This window comes from Clupea harengus, chromosome 24, assembly GCF_900700415.2.
Source record: "Clupea harengus chromosome 24, Ch_v2.0.2, whole genome shotgun sequence".
NCBI lineage: Eukaryota > Metazoa > Chordata > Actinopteri > Clupeiformes > Clupeidae > Clupea > Clupea harengus.
In genome coordinates this window covers 13918843-13926902 of record NC_045175.1, presented here as the reverse complement: position 1 = coordinate 13926902, position 8060 = coordinate 13918843, and positions in this window count along the sequence as shown.

Sequence of the window (8060 nt, the reverse complement as noted above, 5' to 3'; positions counted from 1 at the left end):
AATCCATTACGCTAGCTTTAAACTCGTTGTCTACGCGTTGTTCATTCTTTGCCACAATGGGAAAAGAAATAAATAATAAAAAGATTATCTGAACCTTATGAGTGTGTGTGTGGACTCCTTGCTAAGCATTTGTAAAGTCTTTTTGCTTTTGACCTCTTACACAACAGCAAACAAACAGGCCTTTAAAGCTACATTGTAGTTTATTCTTTATCAAATTCAAACATTTTTGTTAACAGCCAGCTCCAGGAAGTAGAGAGCATACAATGTAATGCATCATTGGACCTTAACATGTTCCAACTTTTCTCAACCTTTGACAAAACAAATGATAAAGTAATTGCACTAGTTGATGTACATTTAACGTACATGCGGTTTCCCTTAACACTGAACCGCTGGGGACTTTGAGCAAAGGCAGATTAGGGATATTTTCTGACATGGTCATTCCATTAATGGAATGTTTGCGGCAGCATAAAAAAAAATATTTGTATCACGTGTCCACATTTAACAGTGAGAAATGTGTCTTTCTCTTTCCTTTGAGTATTAATTTAACTACAGTACAACAAAAATCAAAAATCAAAATTAAATTCGTCATTCAAGGCATTTTGGCGAACTTTGTAGTATTTGTCTAATTCAGACAGATGTCCCTCCCTCCTTTCACTTCCCCGGTCTCCTCCTGAAATACAGAAAAAAAGGTTCCATAAGTTAAATCAAATTAAATCCTTCATATTTTCAAGTATGTTTAAGTTAGTTTGAAAAAAAAAATGATATATACCTCAAACTTATTTTAAATATATCAGGAATATCATGTAAAGTTGAAGACAACTAGCGTACATATGTCAGTTATCAGACAGTGTCAAACATCGGCCATTCTGGTAAACAAGCAAAATGCTAAGTTTAATAATGAATTAACAATCTATAACTTCAGTTTCATAATGGATTCACATGACAACGCAAACGTTTGCCGATAACACACGCCGTCCGATAATTAACACCGTTATAATATGGCCTTAGGTCATATTTGTCTGTTACCTTTCCTATAAGTTGGTCCCTGAGGACGTTGACTGTGTCCTTCTCTTTGGCGAGTAGCTCCTGACTGAAGTTTAGTGGCAGCCTTACCCAGGTCCTTCGACAGCTTCTCCTCCTTTTCCAGACGCTCCTGCAGCACAAGATCAAAAATAATAAAATTAGTGTTTAGCAAAATCTACATTCCAAAAGTATTCATTTTGAATCGTGAGATTCATTTTGGCCACTATCACCGATCAAAAGCCAGCACAACTTAGTTAAAGGGTATAAAATGTTCCCTAAAAGATGTTCAGTGGGATTAATGGCTGGTGACCGTAAAGGAAGTTATATGGAGAAAGTTTTATTTTCTTACATCAAAGTGAACCCAGTGCCATTTCATGTACTTGATGGGATATAATTTATACCATATATTGAAGATTCAGTCTTAGGTTCTAGTCAGTCAAGATCCAGGTTTTAATCTTACACAGTGGTGGCCAACCAAGGGAGACAAAGCCTGAACCTCCACTCATAGTTTCACCTCAGACTCGTCTGATTATCCCTTGAGGGACAGTCTGTTAAATACACTGACATTAAGGGGTGTTACCGTCTATTCAAATAGGCCATGGAGACAAGGCCCTTTGGTGGGGGAAGGGGGTGACCACTTGGCACACCTCCTTCCCCAGGACAATCTCTCTCTAACCAGAAATAACTACATTCTAACTTTAGTTCCAAAATAAAAGTAACAATTATAACTAGGTATAATATACATTGAATTATTGACTATGGCATATCCTTATTAACTATGAATCTCAAATGGCCGGTCCCTTCATACTTCAGAGATCAAAGCGTTTCACATTTGCATGGCTCCCACCAGTCTCAAACACACGCAAACATTGTATGAGCTGTGTGAAATAAGCCTGTGTGAAATTGTCAATGTTGTGAAATTCTGTAGAAACCCCCGTAGAATGATGGATGGCAAACCAAGTTGGTAGAGGACTTATGGGGTCCACAGGTATCTCACAGAGTGAATGACACCGGATCACTCACTTTTTAACCTCCGACTTTGACATCACTATTGTAGGCACTTTGGTTGTGGGGCAATACCTTCCGCTCGGACACGTCCTCCGTGTGGTCTGGTCTAGGTGGGGGTCTAGCTGGTCCTGCAGCTCCATCAGCGTCCTCCGTGTGGTCTGGTCTAGGTGGGGGTCTAGCTGGTCCTGCAGCTCCATCAGCGTCCTCTGGCGGTCCAACACACGCATGACGGGAGAGAGACAGAGACATTCAAACACGCATGACAGGAGAGAGACAGAGACATCGCCCCTCAAACACGCATGACAGGAGAGACATCGCCATTCAAACACGCATGACAGGAGAGAGACAGAGACATCGCCCCTCAAACACGCATGACAGGAGAGACATCGCCATTCAAACACGCATGACAGGAGAGACAGAGACATCGCCCCTCAAACACGCATGACAGGAGAGACAAAGACATCGCTATTACAGATAATAGGCAGCTACTTGTCATGACACAGAGGAGGGAACTATGGGTAATGGGCTCCTGGAGGGAACTATGGTTAATGTTACCTAACTGTTACATTCCTGCACTTCTTTTTCCTTTTTTCTATGTCGTTGTTTTCTAATTCTCATGTAAAGTAGTATTTATTGTTACACCATGCTTTTTATTGCTCTTAGCTTGACTGTTCTCTCCCTTGTACGTCGCTTTGGACAAAAGCGTCTGCTAAATGACTAAATGTAAATGTAAATGTAATGGGCTCCTGCAGGGAACTATGGGTAATGGGGTCCTGCAGGGAACTATGGGTAATGGAGTCCTGCAGGGAACTATGGGTAATGGACTCCTGCAGGGAACTATGGGTAATGGAGTCCTGGCGGCAGCAGCGCCTCATTACCTGCTCAAACTCCTTCGACCCCTGCAGCCTCAGGCCCTCCTCTCCATGCAGCTTGGAAACCGTGGATGCCAACTTAGCCTGGACCTGAAAGACAAGGGCTGACAGTCAGTTTGTTTGTACACACATGCTCACACACACACACACACACACACACACACACACACACACACACACACACACACACACACACACAAAACAGTTGAAAGACAAAGCTCATTAGTAAGGCCACAACCAAACCGAAGACTGAAAAGTTGATAAGCGTGACAGAAAGTGTGTGTGTGTGTGTGTGTTTGTGTGTGTTCCTGCTTCGTTTGTTTGAGTGTGGTGTGTGTGTGGATTTTCACGATTGATGAGTAAAGAAGCACAAGGTGTGAAATAAAACCAACAAACAAACAAGAAAAGAAAACAATAAGATGTGCACCTGCTCTGCGGTGATGCCAACTCAGCTGTGTGGGTCACTGGTCAGGCAGGTGGAATAAAATAAAGAGAGATGAAGCAGGCATTAGGAGAAATGTAGCCTGTTTATGGGGAGACGATGATGAGGTGGTGACCCTGTTGTTGTGTTTCTACACTTAACAAATGAATAGCCACGCAGGAGAATATAGTTCACGAACTCTTTACTGACACTTTAAGTTATAGACAGGATCACTCCAAGCATCACTGTAAACTGAATCAATACACGGCTACAGTAAAACACAGTGCCGCATTACTACACATAAAATAGTTCCTGTAACAAGTAGTTCCTTGAACATAACACCTGTGCAGGTCATGTGGCAGGTGAATGCCGGGGGGTGGAGGGTTTGGGCAGATGTTGAGGTCAAACTCAAACTCACAGCATCAGCGCTGCTCTGGGCTTGCTTCAGTTCCTCTTCCAGATGTTTCAGACTGGGAGAGTGAAACTGCTGATTTTGGCAAGTGAGCAGTCTCATAAAACGGCAGTAAGTTGGGGGTTATGACAAAATATCGCTTGGTTTTTCTATATTACATTGTAGTACATTGAGAGTGAAGTTTAGAGTGTAAAGTGGTTCAGGAGGTAAAGAGGTGCCAGGAGTCAGGTCATAGAGCGGCTATGACCAAAAAGACCTCTGTACTGGCCTCACTGAGCTCCAGTTATCTAGTTAGTTAAACACCATCACACACACAACAAGCTTTGTTACCGAGGGTGAAGTGTATCACGTGTGTAATGGTGAGAGGAGTCAGGTCATAGATAGAGAGATATAGAAGATAGAAGGTAGCATGAAATTGTGATTTCAATTATGAAATACACCAAAAGAGTAAAGAGGCTGGAGGAAAATCCAAGACAAGAGAAGGAGAGAGAGAGTACAGCGAAAGTGTAGAAGACCAAGAAAAGAGAAGGAGAGAGAGAGTACAGCGAAAGTGTAGAAGACCAAGAATGGAGAAGGAGAGAGAGAGTACAGCGAAAGACAGATCTGGCACGTACACAGACATTTTGGGGGGCAGGTGCTCAAAACTAAAAAAAGGGCACCCATCGCCAAAATTATTAATTCAATTAAAAATAATAATAATAATAAATACATAAAAAACACAGTAGGATATTCTCAACTTGAATATTTATTTTTGTTAACAAACTAACTCAAATTATCTCCTGAACATAACTCAGTCCTACACTCTGTCTGTCCTTCCTCATCCATGATGGGCTCCTCTGAACCAGGTAGGGTTACTGATTCTCCCTGATTTGTTTTACTAGTTGATGGCCTGATCCAAGATAAAAGAGAGCTGCTACCCTGAGCTGCTTGCTGCAGTTCCCTGTCCTTCTGCTTTTGGAGTCTCTCTTTTCTTGGCATTATGCTGCAAATTTTGTAAATGAGATAAATCAATGCTGTGCATAATGATCAAGAGTGACTTACATTATCTCTGTAAAGCTTTTACTGTTTACTGACTGAGTTGAAGCATAAGCAGCATTACACTAATAATATACCACAATATACCTCACCACACTGTCATGTAGCTCAACTTAAGACCTACCTTTCATTTCAATAATTACGATTTTAAATGAAACAAAACTAGTGAACTTGTCTAATTTGTAGAACCGTAAAACTGCCTTTAAATTCTCTGCCTGCCTGCCTGTTTGTCTGTCTGCCTGCCGGTATCTCTCTCCCTCTCTCTCTTCATTAAACATGACAAACGTCACTAAACTGCTGGACAAGGCTTTGAAATCACGGATTTCGTGAGTTTTGTGTTTGTTATTTTTTTCAGGAAACGTCGGACCAGTTGCGATGTAATGTTTTCAGCGGCGCTAATGTTGTGGTTAATTTATCACCAAACAACGTCGGGGGATTGCACAAACACCGTCATTACCTGTTTGTCTGATGCTGCGGGTCAGAGAAAAAGTAGGCTGCAGCCGTTTGGCCGGGCGCTCAGCACTGCATGAGCACTAAGTGGAGGAGGAGGAGGGAGGGGCGCGTGGGGCTTGTGAGCGCCGCGGAGCATGTCGGGGCGAAATTCTCACAAGAACTCAAATAAATGCCCCGTCATATATCAAAACACATTTGGGGGGAATTGATGACAGAGAGAGTAATTTTTATTCTTAAATATTGATGAATGAAGAAAAAAAATTGGCTTTTCTCATCCAGGGCAAAAGGGCAGGTGCTTGAGCGCCACTAGGGGTCTATCTGTGCACGTGCATGAGAGACAGATGGTACTGGCATGCTTCGATGTGCCCGTGCTCCCCGAGTTAAGGATCGTGTTGCTAGGATACAGGTCTAGTTCTAAGAGCTTAGCCAGAAACCCAAGGCCACTGTAGTCGAGGATCCAGGACGGTGGTGGGATGTAGCCTACACCTCAAATAGACTTTTGAGCTCACTAGTCAGGGGTGGTGCTCTGTGTCCTCCAGGACAGACGGGATCATTATTCAGAAACAGAACAGAACAGAACTTCTCGGTGATGAAGTCTTGGGTCACACCGTGGTGCTCTCACTGAACGGACTTTAACGGGTAGCCTACTTAGTGCCTCACACGTCACACAGCTGCTGGGGAAGATAGAAGAGATGGTTACCTTCACTATGATAGACCTCATGTCACTTTTTAATTTACTCAGGGATATTTATTTATTGTTATTTATTATTATTTAGCTGTGGCAGTTAATGTCCACAGAAACTTACGTTTTTAGCTGTCTGTTGCTGCCTCTACTGTCTCGTTGTTTTTGTGACAATGACAAATAAAGTACTCTGAACTTGAACTTGAAAGAGACTGGAGGAAACACTTGAAAGGAGGAAGAAACAACAACATTTTCGTTGTGTTTAGTTGTGCCAGAGGATGTATCAGTAAAATGTTGATTACTGGTACATGTTCATATTTTTCATCTGTTAAAGGGGCTCATCCCTTCCTACCTCGGTCCGAGCCACCATGTTAGATTCCCATTTACAGAGTCAAGACTGTGTGAACAAATAGTTTTGGACTGTGGAAAAATATTCTTTGAACTTTGACAGGTGTATTGGATTAGAATTGCGGACTGAACCTTTAACTGTAGCTGTATCTTAACAATAATTAAACTTCCACAGGTGAAACAACTCCTCTTAAAGAATTCATGGTTATGTAACTAGGCTGCAGGGCCTTTTGGAAAGACTTCATATAGGAATATCAGAGAGAGGGAGAGGGAGAGAGTGTATTGTCTTTTACAGGGATTTTACAGATGAACTGATATGGGTGAGAGAAAAGTGAGAAAGCCTAAGAGAGAGAGAGAGAGAGAGAGAGAGACGGGTTTTACCTGAAGTTGAAAACAGTGCAGTGTGCCAAGAGACAGGTGACGTGATGGGCAGACAGACAGGTGACGTGATGGGCAGACAGACAGGTGACGTGAGTTGACACTTCGGGATGGTGGACCCGGTGTTTCTCAGGACCACTGGTCCAAACAGGAGACTGTGCTCGGTGTGCCTGGGTAAATAGTTCCTTCACAGAGAAAATACTCAGGAACACGATACTTATTGGAGATTCTGGAGTCACACCATGGGGCTGGCTGAGGAACACACACACACACACACACACCATGGGGCTGGCTGAGGAAGACACACACACACACACACCCATGGGGCTGGCTGAGGAAGACACACACACACCATGGGGCTGGCTGAGGAAGACACACACACACACACACCATGGGGCTGGCTGAGGAACACACACCCACACCATGGGGCTGGCTGAAAAGTTGTATCACCTGCCAATCTGATAACCTTATTACTTTTTAATTTGTGTGTGTGTTCTACCACTCTCCCGTACATGGAATTATTATTTGTCTTCCTCTAATTGTAGCAGCACATTGACAGTGACCACACACACACTCACACACCATGCTGAGAAACAGGGGAGCATGTCAAATCAGAACACAGCTGCTGGAGAAGATGGAAAAGGTGGTTGCAAGAATCGGTGGATGTCACTTTGAGGTTGTTAAAGATATTCTACAGGAGGTGATGTCGTCGTCATAGGAACAGGGATGGAGGGCAAAAGTTTGCAGACAGGACGCAACGTTTAAATGTCACGGGTAAGTTATTCGCTAGCAACTCCTTTGTGAGACACTGACAGATATATTGACTGTTTTGGGGGGATAGCAGCAGGCGGCAGAGGAGAAACACCTGGCTGACAGGGTGGACTCCTTTGTGTGAGACTGACAGACATATTGACTGTTTTGGGGGGAAACGTATTTTGGTTTTCTGGCGCTACTGAAACAGGACACCCCTTTTCAAGATCTTTTTAAAAAAAAAACACACACACAGACCCAATGTACAAATCTGTCCGATGAGAAGTCTGTATATCTTCTTTTATTGTGAAGTTTTTAAAAACAAGCAGTAAAAAGTAAAAAACCAAGCGTACAATATATATATATATTTATATAACAGCATGACTTCTTGGAACTCAACGGGAAAGAGGAAGAAAAAAAAAATATATAAACTAACCAAAAAAAAAAACAACTGAAAGGTCAAAGTCCGCTTGTGAGAAAGGGAGGGAATCAAGACTGCAGGACAGATGGGCTTCTCTTGCGTACCAACACACACACACACACCAGACACACACACACACACACACACACCAGACACACACACACACACACACACACACACACACAGCCAATCAACTTACAGAACCTCTTGTGCATGCAACATTATGTGCACACACACACAGCCCATCAACAAACAGG